This window comes from Panthera tigris, chromosome D4 (assembly GCF_018350195.1).
Source record: "Panthera tigris isolate Pti1 chromosome D4, P.tigris_Pti1_mat1.1, whole genome shotgun sequence".
NCBI lineage: Eukaryota > Metazoa > Chordata > Mammalia > Carnivora > Felidae > Panthera > Panthera tigris.
In genome coordinates this window covers 55500974-55515714 of record NC_056672.1, presented here as the reverse complement: position 1 = coordinate 55515714, position 14741 = coordinate 55500974, and the positions used below count along the sequence as shown (strand labels likewise).

At 39.7% G+C, this 14741-nt stretch overlaps 1 long non-coding RNA gene across 1 annotated transcript; it reads right to left on the bottom strand.

Moving 5' to 3' along the window:
- Positions 1–326: 326 nt before the first annotated feature.
- LOC122233045 lies at positions 327–14727 on the bottom strand. The gene is made up of 3 exons (XR_006210481.1): positions 14551–14727; positions 11333–11457; positions 327–671 (listed from the first exon to the last, which is right to left on the bottom strand). It is a non-coding gene; the product is annotated as an uncharacterized LOC122233045 (long non-coding RNA).
- Positions 14728–14741: the final 14 nt, after the last annotated feature.

Below are 14741 nucleotides of genomic sequence, written 5' to 3'. Positions count from 1 at the left end.
CTGGGGATGTAAAAGTAATTTTTGTAATTTTTAGTGTAAAAATTTACACTAAATTTAGTGGGCTGGCACTTCACATGCTCTAAAAATTTTAGATTTTCTTCCCTTCTCTTTATTTATTTCTTAAAGTTTATTCATTTATTTTTGACAGAGAGAGAAAGCATGATGGAGGGAAGGATGGAGAGAGAGAATCCCAAGCAGACTCCCCTTCATCAGTGCAGAGCCCAACTTGGGGCTTGATCTTGGCAACTGTGAGATCATGACCTGAGCCAAAATCAAGAGTCCCATGCTTAAGCAACCAAGTCTCCCAGGCACCCCTTCCCTTCTCTTTAAACTATAAGCATTGTTTGTGCCCACCCAGGGATGTCAAAAAACCAACAAACCAAAAAAGAAACAAACAATAACAAAAACAAACAAAAACCACAAACATTTACTGAGATCTCTCTCTGAGTATCATGAGGGAATTTAGAACAAGTACAAGATAAGATTTTCTGCTAATTTACAGTCTTTGATTAGTTAGGCTACACATATGAAGAATTAGTAATACTGTGAGACTAGGAGGGTTAATAAGGGCTGGCATCCCCTGGAGAGGAGGTGGGATCTGTGTTTCTTGGAAAGGAAGGTGTTGGGGAATAGTGCAGGTCATGAAGATCTTGGGATGTAGAATGGAGGAGCTGCAATGAATACGAGAGAAAAATAAAGTGGGACAAGTTGGAAGAACCAGATTATGGAGGGCTTTGAGAAGTAGGCAGAATTATTTTACATGTTTTTCAAAGTACAGTGTTGACTTTTGAGCATAAGAGTGACATATTTAAGAATATAATTTCTCTATGCATTTAAAATGCACTTGCTCTAGGGGTGCCTGGGTGGCTCAGTCAGTTAAGCATCCAACTTCAGTTCAGGTCATAATCTCACCGTGGTGGGTTCCAGCCCTGCATCAGACTCTGCACTGACAGTGTGGAGCCTGCTTGGGATTCTCTCTCTCTCTCTCTCTCTCTGCCCCTCCCCCTGCTCATGTGTGCTTGCTGTCTACTTCTCAAAATAAAACAAATAAACTTTTTTTTAAAAAGCTATTATTAAAAAAATAAGAATAAAAAATAAAATGTGCCCACTCTACAAAAGACAGATATGCTAACATCACTAAAGGACATATTTATGTGTTAAATGAGGTCTTTGACCTTGAGGTCCACTGAAGGTTGGGTGTAAGGTGGAGAGGTAGAAAGTGTTATATTATTTTTTAAGTTATTATTTTAATTAATTAATGGAGTGTTCTATTCTTTTTTTTAATGTTTATTTATTTTTGACAGATAGAGAGACAGAGCAGGAGCAGGGGAGGGGCAGAGAGAGAGGGAGATACAGAATCAGAAGCAGGCTCCAGGCTCTGAGCTGTCAGCACAGAGCCCGATGTGGGGCTCGAACTCACAGACCATGAGATCATGACCTGAGCTGAAGTCGGATGCTTAACACCCAGGCACCCCTGGAGTGTTCTATTCTTAATCAGACAGTAATGACCCTAGGTCTTTCTACTTCCCAAACTATGTGATTACCAGAACTAAAATAATATCTTCCAAGAGGAGGGAAGATAATTCTTTGCCAGCCCCTAATCTTCCTGCTTAGTAGAACTCTTAACGTTCCATCTGTATTAGCTTGCTAGCATTGCTCTAAGATAGTACCACACACTGGGTGACTTAAATAACAGAAATGTATTTTCACAGTTTTGAAGGATAGAAATCCAAGATCAAGATGTTGGCAGGATTTTTTTTTTTCCTGAGTCCTCTCTCCTTGGCTTGTAGATGGCTATCTTCTCCCTTTGTCTTCACATGGTCTTGCTTTTTCTCCCTCTCTGCACTGACATCAGTCATATTGGATTACTGCCCACACCAATGACCTCATTTAACCTTAATTATTTCTTTTCTTTTAAGTTTATTTATTTTGAGAGAGAGAGAGCAAGCAAGGAAGGGGCAGAGAGATATAATCCCAAGCAGGCTCTGCACTGTCAGCTCAGAGCCTGATGTGGGGCTTGAACACACAAACTGTGAGATCATGACCTGAGCCCAAACCAAGAGTCCGTCCCTTAACTAGGGAGCCACCTAGATGCCCCTAACCTTAATTATCCCTTTCGAGACCCTATCTACAAATACAGTCACATTCTGTAGTACTAAGTTAGTACTTCAGCATATGAATTTGAGGTGGACATAATTCATCCCTTAATTTATTATATTCATATGTCTTGGACTCATCTCTTAAGAGCATACAGCTTTCAGTACAGCTCTAAATATCTCACTTAAACATTTTTTAAATCATATAAGACCTGAGTATTAAATGTAATTTGGGGGGCATCTGGCTGGCTCAGTTGGTGGAACATGTGAGTCGTGATCTCTGAATTGTGCATTTGAGCCCCACATTGGGTGTAGAGATTACTTTAAAATAAAACCTTATTTTATTTTATTTTTTTAGCCTGGTGTGAGTCCTGTATTACCTTCCATCAGTTATTTTTGGACATAAAGGTTTTTCCCTTGTTATTAACAAGCCAGTCCTGTGTATTATTATTATTTTTTTAAGTATCCTTATTCCTGGGCTATGTCAATTTCTTAGTCTGAATAGACTGGAATTATGGACTTTATTGTTGTTAAGACTGATATAAGACTTAATATTTGTTTATTTTGTGCTGCCTGCTTGGCTGCACGGTCTGCCAAATTGTTTCCTTTATTTTTAAATTTTTTTTATTATCATTATTTTTTAATGTTTAGTTATTTTTGAGAGAGAGAGACAGAGCGTAAGTAGAGGAGGGGCAGAAAGAGCAGGAGACACAGAATCTGAAGGAGGGTCCAGGCTTGAGCTGTCAGCACGGAGTCCAACACAGGTCTAGAATCCACAAGTCATGAGATCATGACCTGAGCTGAGGTCGGTTGCTCAACCGACTGAGCCACCCGGCATCCCTTTATTATTTTTCAAATGTTTATTTATTTTTGAGAAAGAGAAGGGGAAGGGACAGAGAGAGAGGGAGAGAGGATCTCAGGCAGGCTACATGCCCAGTGGGGAGCTGGATGCAGGGCTCCACCAGGAACATATGAGAACATAACCTGAGCTGAAATCAAGAGTGGGAGGCTTAACCAACTGAGCCACCCAGGTGCTCCAAAAATAAAATCTTTAAAATAAACTAAAATGAAGGTAATTTGAAAATATAGAAGTGAAATGGGAAAATGTTACCTATAATCCTATTATTTATATATGGCTCTTATTAATATTCTTTTGATGTATTTTTGCAGTCTTCCTTTCCTATGCATGGTGTTCTTATATAGTTATATTAACTCAGTGATTTAGTTTTGGCTTTTTATGCCTAACAGTATAAAGCAAGTGTTTCCCATGTCCTGGGAATGTAAATGTTATTTATAAAGGCTGCATAGTATGAGATCTAGTAAGAATGACATAATTTGCTTAACCATTTCTCTACAGACATGTAAGAAGCTTCCAATCTTTTACTATTATAAATAAAACTGTGAGAAATGTTCTTTTCTGCATAACAATGTTTCCATATTTAAAATTATTTCTGGGGCTTCTGGTTAGCTCAGTTGGTAGAACATGCAACTCTTGATCACGAGTCATGAGTTCAAGCCCCACGTCGGGCATGGTGCCTACTTAAAAAAAATTTGTTTTTAATTAAAATTATTTCCTTAGGGCAGAGTACCAGAATTGCTTTGGATGAAGAGGTTTTAATATATAATGGCTTTTTGTTTTCCAAAAGGTTTATGCCAATTTGTATTCCTATTAGTCAAATAGGAGAGAGCCTCTTTATTTTTTTTAAGTTTTTATTAAAAAATTCTCCTTGGTGGGGCACCTGGGTGGTTCAGTCGGTTGAGCCTCTGACTTCGGCTCAGGTCATGATCTCACGGTCTGTGAGTTCGAGCCCTGTGTTGGGCTCTGTGCTGACAGCTCAGAGCCTGGAGCCTGCTTTGGATTCTGCATCTCCCTCTCTCTCTGACCCTCCCCCACTCACGCCCTGTCTCTCTCAAAAATAAATAAACATTAAAAAAATTTTTTTTAAATTCTCCTTGGCTAACATACAGTGCAATATTGGTTTCAGGAATAGAATTTAGTGACTCATCACTTATATTACAATACCCAGTGCTCCTCCTAACAAGTGCCCTCCTTTATTTTTTTTTAATGTTTAATTATTTTAAGAGAGAGAGAGCATGTGCACACACCCGTCTGTAGGAGCATGGGAAGGACAGAGAGAGAGAGAGAGAAGAGAAAGAATCCCAAGCAGGCTTGGTGCTGTCAGTATGGAGCCCGAGGGGCACTTGAACCCATGAACAGTGAGATCATGACCTGAGCCAAAATCAAGAGTGGGACACTTAATTAACTGAGCCACCCAGGTGCCCCTAACAAGTGACCTCCTTAACACCCATCTAGCCTATCCCCATCCACCCCCCTCTATCAACCATCATTTTGTTCTCTATCATTAAGAGTCTTTTATGGTGGGTGCCTAGATGGCTCAGTCGGTTAAGCATGTGATTCTTGATTTCAGTTCAGGTCATGATCTCACAGTTTGTGAGATGGAGCTCTGTGTGGGGCTCTTCACTGTCAGTGTGGAGCCTGCTTGGTATTCTCTCTCTCTCTGTCTCTCTCTGTCTCTCTCTGTCTCCCCCTCCCCCACTCTCAAAATAGATAAACTTAAAAAAAACAAAGAGCCTTTTATGGTTTATTTCTCCCCTCTCTCTTTTTCCCCCCTTTCCCACATGTTCATCTATTTTGTTTCTTAAATCCCATATATGAGTGAAATCATATGGTATTTGTCTTTCTCTGACATATTTCGATTGGCCTAATACTCTCTAGCTCCATCCACGTCATTATAAATGAAAAATTTCATTCTTTTTTATGGCTGAGAATATTCCATTGTGTGTGTGTGATATGTAGATCACATTTTGTTACCCATTCATCGATTGATGGACACTTGGCTATTTCTGTAATTTGGCTACTATAGATAATGCTGTTATAAATATTGGGGTGCATGTATCCCTTTGAATTAATGTTTTTGTATTCTTTGGGTAAATACCTAGTAGTGTAATTGCTAGATTGCAGAGTAGTTCTATTTTCAGCACTATATATTTTTTTTTCTTTTTTCTTTTTTTAAGACAGAGTGAGACAGAATCTCTCTAGGCAAGGGCATGGGGAGAACAAGAGAGAATCTCAAGCAGGCTCCACACCCAGCACAGAGCCTGACATAGGGCTTGATCTCATAAGCATAAGCTCATGACCTGAGCCAAATCAAGAGTCAGATGTTTAACTGACTGAGCCACCCAGGTGCCCCTGTTTTCAGCTTGAGAAAACTCCACACTGTTTTCCAGAGTGGCTGCAGCAGTTTGCATTCCCACCAACAGTACAAGAAGATTCCCCTTTCTCCTTGCCAACACTTGTTTCTTGTGTTGATTTTGGCCATTTTGACAAGTGTGAGGTGATAGCTTATTATAGTTTTGATTTCCATTTCCCTGATGATCAGTGATGTTGAGCATCTTTCCATGTGTCTGTTGGCAATCTGTATGTCTTCTTTGGAGAACTGTCTGTTCATGTTTTCTATTGATTTTGTAATTGGGTCATTCATTTTTGGGGGGTTGTATTTTATAAGTGCTTTATGTATTTTTGATACTAACCCTTTATCAGATATGTCATTTGCAAATATCTTCTGCAATTCCATAGGTTGCCTTTTAGTTTTGTTGATTGTTTCCTTCCTCACGCAGAAGCTTTTTATTTTGATGTAGTCTCAATAGTTTATTTTTGCTTTTGTTTCCCTTGCCTTAGTAGACATATCTAGTAAGACCAACGTCAAAGAGATTACTGCCTATGTCCTCTTCTAGGATTTTTATGGTTTCAGGTCTCACATTTAGGTCTTAAATCCATTTTATTTTTTTATTTTTATTAAAAAAACATTTTTTTTTAACGTTTATTTATTTTTGAGACAGAGAGAGACAGAGCATGAATGGGGGAGGGTCAGAGAGAGAGGGAGACACAGAATCCGAAACAGGCTCCAGGCTCTGAGCTGTCAGCACAGAGCCTGATGTGGGGCTCGAATTCACGGACTGCGAGATCATGACATGAGCCGAAGTTGGCCCCTTAACCAACTGAGCCACCCAGGCACCCCTATTTTTATTTTTTAAATGTTTATTTTTGGGAGAGAGAGACAGAGACAGAGTGCCAGCAGGACAGGGGCAGAGAGAGAGGGAGACAGAATCTGAAGCAGACTCCAGGCTCTGAGCTATCAGCAAAGAGCCTGACACGAGGCTGGAATCCACAAACTGCAAGATTGTGACCTCAGCTGAAGTTGGACCCTCAACCGACTGAGCCACCCAGGCACCCCTAATCCATTTTTTTAAGTTTATTTATTTTGGGAGAGAGAGAGTGTGAGCATGGGAGAGGCAGAGAGAGGGAAGGGGAGAGAGTCTCAAGCAGGCTCTGAAATCAAGAGTGCTGGATGCTTAACTGACTGAGCTGCTCAGGCACCCCAGTTATTTAATCCATTTTGAATTTATTTTTGTGTATGGTGTGAGAAAGTGGTGCAGTTTCATTCTTTTGCATGTTGCTGTCCACTTTTCCCAACACCATTTGTCAAAGAGACATGAGAGTGCCTCTTTAAATATAAACCCAGAGCACTTGGTAACACCATTATTTTTAGTCTTTATAAATTTTTTTAATAGTTATTTATTTATTTTGGGAGCAAGCGAGCTGGGGAGGGGTAGAGAGAGGTAGAGAGAGAGAATCCCAAGCAGGCTCAGGGCTGTCAGTGCAGAGCTGGACACGGGGCCCGAACTCACAAACCAAGAGATCGTGAACTGAGCCGAAATCAAGAGTTGGATGCTTAACCACTGAGCCGCTCAGTTACCCCTACTCTTTATTAATTTGATAGACAAAAATTCATGTTACTGTTATAACTCACTTAAAAAATTGTGAAGCAAAACATTTTCCATGCTTGTTGATTACCTCTATTCCCTCTTTTAGGAATTGTTGATAAGCTTTGTCCACTTACTTACAGAAATTTCAGTGTTCTTGTCAATTTGTATGAGCTTTTGTTTACAGTAAAAATGTTAATTATTCAAAAATTTGTTCTGTTTCTCCCCCAGATCTACTGTTTACTTTAAAATTTATTTTTATTTATTAAAGATTTTTGTTTTAATTTAAGTAGTCTTTACACCCAACATGGGGCTCAAACTCATGACTCAGAGATCAAGAGTCACATGCCCTTCCAACTGAGTAAGCCAGGCACCCCCCAAAAAATTTTAAATGTTACACAGAAAAGTTTTCTGTTCAAGGGGCACTTGGGCGGCTCAGTCAGTTAAGCATCTGACTCTGATTTCAGCTCAGGTCATGATCTCATGGTTCGTGGATTCAGGCCCCCTGCATAGGGCTCTGTGCTGACAGTGCAGAACCTGCTTGGGATTCTCTCTCTCCCTCTCTTTCTGCCCTTCCCTACTCATGAGTGCATGTTTGCTCTTTCTCTCTCAAAATAAATAAACATTTAAAAAGAGTTTTCTATTCAAGAGTAGTTTCATATGTTGTTTATTTCCTTTTTTGCATCTCCATTACTTAGCCATTTCTATTTTCCTCAAGCTTTTAAAAATTTTTTTAAAAGTAAACTTGACCCTCAACAATGGGCTCTCCAATTCATGAACTGGAGATCAGGTGTCACATGCTCTACCAACTGAGCCAGCCAGTCGCCTCACACTTTTCAATGTTTTAAAAAATTATTTGACAGTTTTATATAGAGTGGCAGCCTGGTTTAGTGGGTTGAAAGAGCACAGGCTTTGTAGTCAACGTTTAGAATCCTGGGTATGCTATTTAATACATCCTCTTCTCTTTGTTTTATAAAATCAGAATACCTGCCTATATAATTATAATTAGGATAAAAATACGATGGACATATATAACACTGGGCCTAACAGACAGTAAATATTTACCTTTACAGTAAATGTAAACCGTTACCCTCTTCAAATCATTTTGGTATAAGGAGTAACATTATAGCTCTCTTTCTCCCAGGTTGTTAATAAATTCTCCTCCTAATTACTTTTTATTTAAAACAATTTTTTAAAGGGGCTCCAGGCTGGCTCAGTTGGTAGAGCCTATAACTCTTGTTCTCAAGGTCATGACTCGATCTCAGCTCGGGTCATCATCCCAGGGTCCATGGGATGGAGTCGAGACTGGCTCTGTGCTGAGCATGGAACCTGCTTAGAGATTCTCTCTCTCCCTCTGCCCCTCTCCCTGGCTCTCAGTCTCTCTCTCTCTCAAATTAAAAAAGAAAAAAAGGAAGAGTTATTTCTTCTCTGTATTTATGCATCCACTTATTTATATCAGTATTGACTCACTGATATTTGTTCAAGTAATAATCAAATACTATCATTATTTAAATTTTTTTTTTTTTTTTAATGCTTATTTATTTTGGAGAGGGCGCAAGTGGGAGAGGAGCAGATAGAGAGGGACAGAGGATCTGAAGTGAGCTCTCTGCTGACAGGCTGACAGCAGTGAACCTGTTATGGGGCTCGAACTCACCAACTACAAGGTCATGACCTGAGCTGAAGTTGGTCGCTCAATGGACTGAGCCACCCAGGTGCCCCAAGTACTATCATTATTTATTTTGTTGCTCAAATTATTCCATTTTTGGCCACTGAAAATTCTACTTAAACAATTTTTTATTTTGGGCACCTGGGTGGCTCAGTTGGTTAAGCATCTGACTCTTGGTTTTGGCTCAGGTCATGATCTCAGTTCATGAAAACCTGCTTGGGATTCTCTTTCTCTCTTTCTCTGAAATTCCCCCACTCTCTCTCTCAAAATAAATAAATAAACATTTAAAAATTAAACAAAATTAATTCCAATATAGTTAACATACAGCATTATATTAGTTTCAGGTATAAATATTTTTTAAAAACAGAAATAGAAAAAAATAAAAACTATCAGTTTAATGTACCATGATTATGTAAAATGTTAACATTAAGGAAAGCTAGATGAAGTGTATACTAAAGCCCTCAGAGTACATAAATATATGAATAGATATTGTTTTGTAAAATATTTTCAGTTTTATATAGGTGTGTACTTATCTCCTCTTGTAGGTTTTGTAGGTTCCAGTCAAAAGGGATTAAAATAAAAAAGACACAGGGACACCTGGGTGGCTTAGGCAGTGGAGCATGCAACTCTTGATCTTGGGTCATGAGTTCGAGCCCCATGTTGGATGTAGAGGTTACTTTAAAAAATCATTTACTTAAAAAAAGTCATTTCCAGGGGCGCCTGGGTGGCTTGGTCGGTTAAGCACCCAAACTCGGCTCCGGTCATGATCTCACAGTCTGTGAGTTCGAACCCCACGTCGGGCTCTGTGCTGACAGCTCAGAGCCTGGAGTCTGCTTCCACACGTCTCCCTCTCTCTCTGCCCCTCCCCCACTTGCGCCCTCTCTCTTGCATGCACTCTCTCTCTCTCAAAAATAAACATTAAAAAAATTAAAATCATTAAAAAAAAAGATGCAAACCCAACATTATATTGAGCTCTTTTAATCATCCTGACAATTCTTTGAGGTAGTTATTGTTATCCCCATTTTGTGGATGAGAAAATGAAGACAGGACGAGTGAGTTTAAGTACCTTGCCTAAGGTCACACAATTAGATTCTTCTAGAACAGGGATTGGCAAACTTTTGCGTGAAAGGCCAGACAGTAAATATTTTAGGGTTTCTGGGTTACTTAGCTTGTTATAGATATTCAATTCTGCTATTGTAGCATGAAAGTAGTCATAGACTAGAATAATAATCATAGAATAATCATAATAATCATAGAATAATCATGGTTGAGTTACAGTGGAACTTAATAGACTAAAATTTGAATTTTGCCTAAGTTTTGTGTGTCATGAAGTATTATTCTTCTGATTTTTTTTAAGTCATTTAAAAATGGCTAATAAGGGGCACCTGGCTGGCTCAGCCAATGGAGCATATGACTCTTGATCTCGCGGTCATGAGTCCAAGCCCCAAAATGGCAAGAGTTTACTTTAAAACAAAGCAAAAAACAAAACAAAAACATTGGACTTTCAGGCAACTGGCTGGCTCAGGTAATAGAGCTCATGAGGCTCTTGATCTCAGGTTGGTGAGTTTAAGCCCTACATTGGACATAGAGCTTACTTAAGAAAGAAAGAAAGAAAGAAAGAAAGAAAGAAAGAAAGAAAGAAAGAAAGAAAACGAAAGAAAGAAAGAAAAGGCTAACAATCTTAGCTTGTGGGTTGTAGACAAAAAGGAGATAGGCTGGCTTTGGCCCACGAGTTGTTTCCTGACTTTTGTTCTAGAATCCAGGCCTTCCTGAATTCCTCTAGAATGCAAGCCTTAACCACTGACTAGGGTTATATAAGTACTGATGAAACCAAATAATGTTCTTCCTGGTAGTAACAGTTCCTAACAATTCTTATAGACCAATTATTTTCTGAGGACTTTCATATGCAGTATCTTCCATGAAGCTGGCAGTGCCATATAAAGTAAACAGAATTGTACTCCTTTATGTAGATCAAGAAACAGGCTTAAAAAGGACAAGTTATTAATTAATTAGGAGGGAACTGGGCTTTTAGAGAAATGAGACACAATAGTGTTACAGGGAGTCTTTTTGGCTATTCCTCATAGGTCCCACACAATGGTAGTATCATTAACTATTTGTTTATTGCTTTCAAAGGTCAGCTTGACCACAGCTCAGCTGCTTTTAGGAATAAACGTAACTCAAAAACTGACGGCGTATGCCAAATTGTTATATAGTCATTACACTAATTTTCAGCAAGCAAAATAACATGGACAGTGCATTAACACCTTTGGAGGAAAATCTTCACAAGAAGCCAAACAATTTTTTTTAAGTTTATTTATCTTGAGAGAGACAGAGCTCAAGCAGGGGAGGGGCAGAGAGAGAGAGAGAGAGACAGAGAGAGAATCCCAAGTAGGCTCTGCAGCAGCAGTGCAGAGCCCAGAGTGGGGGTTGAACTCATGAAACTGTGAGATCATGACCTGAGCCAAAATCAAGAGTTGCACCCCTAACCAACTGAGCCAAAGCCAAATTATTTTAAAACTTATTTTTATTATTTATTATTTTTTAATACATTCAACATGGGGCTTGAACTCATGACTGTGAGAAATAAGCCCACTGATCCAGTCAAAGGAGGGATTCAGAGACTCAGAGCACAGTGAAGCGAGACTTTAAATCAACATTCTTGCAAGAGTGGGTGTTTGATGGACAGGCACAGTTGAGTCAGTTACAGCAGGCAATTTATCTCCTAGTGTGTAAGTTCCTCTCCTGATTCCTCATTGGCTAAGTACTACAGAGGTTATAGCCTTACCTGGAAGTCACCTATGCCCGTGTAAGCCAAGAAGTAGTCTGATTGGAATAAAATGTACATCGCTTGAGGTGATGCAGTCTTCAGTTCTTTGGTGCATGCCCATTGCAAAGCCTGTGAAAATAAGTCTGTGAAATGGAGAGGGGAAGAACCAGGAAGTGAAGTGTCCACCAGTTTGGGACTCCATTGTGTGCATGGGGAGGTTCATACATATTCCCAATAAGTTGTAAACCTATTGTTAACTAGACAGCAGAGCTTTTATTTGGTATTTCTGAAAATGAATCATCTTCCTTATTCCTCACAATGACCCTAAGATCAAGAGTCTCATGTTCCACCATGGGAGCAAGCCAGGTGACCCCAAGAAGCCAAATTCTCATTAGAAGGTTGTTGGTGATATAGAACACAGGTAGGGGAATGTGGGTGATCCTATGGTTAATAGGCATGGAACACCCATCTCTATCTGCTGAAGGGAGAGACCTGCCAAAGGGACCAAAATGTTCTATGCTACCCTTTTCCCTGCATGGTGTACATTTTTTATTTTTTATTTTTTTTTCAACATTTTTTATTTATTTTTGGGACAGAGAGAGACAGAGCATGAACGGGGGAGGGGCAGAGAGAGAGGGAGACACAGAATCGGAAACAGGCTCCAGGCTCTGAGCCATCAGCCCAGAGCCCGACGCGGGGCTCGAACTCACGGACCGCGAGATTGTGACCTGGCTGAAGTCGGACGCTTAACCGACTGCGCCACCCAGGCGCCCCTTGGTGTACATTTTTTTTTGCTTCTTAAGGTCCTTTCTTTCTTTCTTTTTTTAAAAGATTCTATACAGACCATTCCCACTCAGTTATCACATTCTTCAGGCAAGGTATAATGCATTTGATGATATCATTTACTGTAATTGAGTAGATTAGACTTGAACTGTGATTAGTTTTATCTAGATTGTGAAGATTCTGCTTTGGAGTTAATACAACCTTGATTTGATCTTCCTATATCTTAGTTATCCATTTACTGGTTCTTTCTGAGATGGGCCTCATCTGATTTCAACCACCTACTTTATTGCCTGCCATGTGTACAGACTTAACAACCCAGGCTTCTGAGAATTTCTCCAGTGTATTTCCATCATATTATGCTCTCACTTTAGTCCAGCCAAGTGTACTCAAGCAATGAAAAACTGGTGAATTGGATGGTGATATTTTTGGCAGTTACAGGATCTGAAATTAGTTTCAGAGTCAATGTGTCAGAGTCAGGCTGCGTGGAAATGGTTGGTAGTATTATCCCTTAGGGGAACCTATTGTGAGAGGCTAGTTCTATTACATCCAGGTGGTAATAACTATTATCAGTGAGGTTTTAGGACTTTGATGCCTTTATTTTTCTCTCTGATCCTAGGTCCTAGGTAGGACTTCTCCTTTGATAAGTGATAATTTATTGATAGCATCCAGCACAGTATGCCTGGTACAGAAAAGACATGTTTTTGAATATAACTACAGAAGAGGAAATTGAGGGACTGAAAAAGTAACATAGTTTGTACAAGTCACAGTGCTAATACATGGTCTCTTTTTTCTTTCTTTTTTTTTTGGAAGTTAGTTAATGAATGTATGTGTTTATTGATTGATTGATTATAATCTCTACACCCACCATGGGGCTGCAACTCAAGACGCTGAGATCAAGAGTCACATGCTCTTCCAACTGAGCCAGCCAGGAGCCCTGGTCTCTCTTTTCTTAAAGTTTATCTTTAATTAAAACACCAGTACCTTCTTCATGTAAAAAATTAAAACATTAAGGGCACCTGGCTGGCTCAGTCGGTGGACCATGTGACTCTTGATCTCAGGGTTGTGAGTTCAAGCCTCACATTGGGCATGGAGCCTAATTAAAAAAATTAAAACGTTATAGATTAGATTACAGTCCATTTTGACTAGCAACCTCAATCACAAACCCTCCTTCCCACTCCTCAGAGACAGCTCCTGTTATCTGGTTTGTATATGTCCTTTCAGAATTGTCTTCTTGTACTCTTTCAATTAAGTCTTTGCCTCTCAAGGGTTTTATCTTGGACTCTCCCACACATTTCTATAAAACAGGAATACAAAGAGGAGGAAGACTGAACTGACCTGGCACAATTCCAGCTCACTGTCAGAAAGGGAGAGATAAGGTACATCTACACATGAATGGTCATGATAATAAGTTTTATTTGTTTTAGCCTGAGCATTCTTTGATCAATTCAGATAAATAACAAAGGCTTCTCTTGAATTGAGCAGGACTATTAAGGTTTCAATTGTTATTCATCAATTTAACCTACAACAGTCTATTAGTAACTAGCATGTTAGTAAATAGTACAGTGCCCTGCACAAAGATCAGTATATGCTAATTTCCTTCCCACCTTACTTTTATATCTGTTGTGCCCAAAGGGTACATACCAGGTGTGAAAATAATTACTACTGATTATTGAGGGTTTACATGCCAAACAGGTACTTTACATGATCTCATTTAATTTTCACCACGTGGTGAAGTGGTGTTATCACTAAGGAAAGCTCAAATTAATGTAAGACCTGCTGTATTCCAAAGTCCATGTACCTAACTTGCCTGGGATACTGCCTTTGAGGATCAAATAGGTCAGTCAACGAGCAAATACTTTAAACTCTGAAACACTATGCTACAAGTATAAAGCATTATCCCCCTTGTTCTTAATTCTTGGAGTTAGATCTTTTTGAGAGGAAGGGGTTATTCATTGCTTGGAGACAGAAAATGTGGTTTGTCTCTTCAGCCAGAAACACCTGAACCTCTAAGCCTTTTTCTTTCTCCTTCCTTCCTTTTTCTCTTTCTTGCTTTCTTTTTCTTTCTTTCTGAACCTCTAAGCCTTTCTTTTCTTTCTTCCTTTTTTTTTTTTAAAGTATTTTAATCTTAAAATAATTTCTACAACCAACCTGGGACTCCAATTCACAACACCAAGATCAAGAGTCGCATGCTCTACCAAGTGAGCCAGCCAGTGAGTCCTCTAAGCCTTTCTTTACCAGCTGCAATCCCTACTTCGAAGTGTTGATCATAAGATTTAGTAAAAATGGTTGTATAGACCACTGACATGAAGTAATCGATCAATAAACATTACTTAATTCACGCAGAAGGAGCTTCGTACTGCAGAATTCCACCCTCGCATTTAACAACATATTATTCACGAAGCCCTCCCGCTCTGTTAAAGTTCTTTTTGAAGCTTCCTCCACCACGGGTGTACCTTAGCTAGCCGTTGGCGTTTTCCCGCGCAGGGGGCGGGGCGGAGCGCAAGCCCGGGAACGTGGTAGTGGAACCCCACCCCCCCGGCCGGGACTACATCTCCCAGCAGGAACCACGCTCAGCTACCTGGCAAGCGGTGCCGACTGGTGTTAGTCTCGGAAGCCAGCGCTGACCGTTTCCCGCCTCCACCTT